Genomic DNA, 1,291 nt, shown 5'->3' with positions numbered 1-1,291 from the left:
ATATATAAGGAAACTCCCACCTCACTCTCTCCCGTTCTCCTCCCTCCATCCCTCTCGGTCGTCATTCTCTTTCAGAGCATTTTCTCACTTGGAGGCACATGGCTGAGGTTGCAGCACCGTGCATGGTCAGATGAGCGTCTTCACGCGCGGCTGAGGTCTTGTTCCTGCGGCAGTGTCCCATCCTCGCACACGGCCAGGAGCACATCCGCCTCAATTTTTTAAAATTTGATCCTTTTTTGAAAAAAATTCTCTTTTGGACTCCTGAAAAACTTAAACTCAGTTTTGGACCCACGGGGTCGACGCCATGCTTCATGGCGTCGAGGTTACACGTCTCGACGCCATGGATCACGGCGTCGAGCTCCCTGGCCGAGCCCAGCGTGGCGTCCGACGTGGCAGAGAGGTCGACGCCGTAGATCACGGCGTCGAGCCTTCAACGATTGTCCTCCGAGGCAGCAGCGTCATGAAGCGCTACCTCAACAACCCGGAGGCGAACGACAACGCCTTCAGGGGACGTCGGCGTCGTGCACCAGGATGGATACATCGAGATCAAGGACCGGTCCAAGGACGTCATCATCAGCGGCGGGGAGAATATATGCAGCAAGGAGGTGGAGGAGGTGCTGTTCCGCCACCCGGCCGTGGCCGACGCGGCGGTGGTGGCCATGCCGCACCCCCGCTGGGGCGAGACGCCGTGCGCTTTTGTCGTGCCCAGGAACAACGCTGCCGAGCTCAGTGAGGACGACATGCTCGCGTTCTGCCGCAAGCGCATGGCGCGCTTCATGGTTCCCAAGAAGGTGCAGGTCGTCGGAGCGCTGCCTAGGAACGCGCTCGGAAAGGTCGAGAAGGTGAAGCTCCGGGAGGCGGCACGTAAGCTGGCGCCCTCCGTACCGGCGCAGAAGCCCAAGGGGAAGACGACAACCTCCTCGACGACGGTCGGCGGTCGCCGCGAGGACCAGCCGGTGGCGCACGTCATGGCGGTGTCAAGGCTATTGGTGGCCGCCGGGAACGGGGAAGCGGTGGCAGGGTCTTTACACGTACGCGCCTCGCTGCACACGCGTTGAGATCTACTCCTAATATAAGAGAAAATTTCAAGTTCCCCATTTCCATCAAAGAAGACGACATGGATGCATGCATGCATTGCATGGTTTTATTTTGCGTGTCACTCGACCAGCAGATCAGTAATCACTCACGCCGGCCATCATCGGAAAAAGGAAAGATGAGTAGTATAGATGCGTGCCCACACGCGATCGAAACCACAGGTGGCCTTTTGGCTTCTCGTATGATCACGTGTTGC

General features: G+C 58.3%; 1 pseudogene; it reads left to right on the top strand.

Moving 5' to 3' along the window:
- LOC8080594 lies at positions 461-1,058 on the top strand (annotated as a pseudogene).

This window comes from Sorghum bicolor, chromosome 1 (genome assembly GCF_000003195.3).
Source record: "Sorghum bicolor cultivar BTx623 chromosome 1, Sorghum_bicolor_NCBIv3, whole genome shotgun sequence".
Lineage (NCBI taxonomy): Eukaryota > Viridiplantae > Streptophyta > Magnoliopsida > Poales > Poaceae > Sorghum > Sorghum bicolor.
Note: the sequence above shows the minus strand (reverse complement) of the source record. Positions and strands in the feature narration are given on the sequence as shown.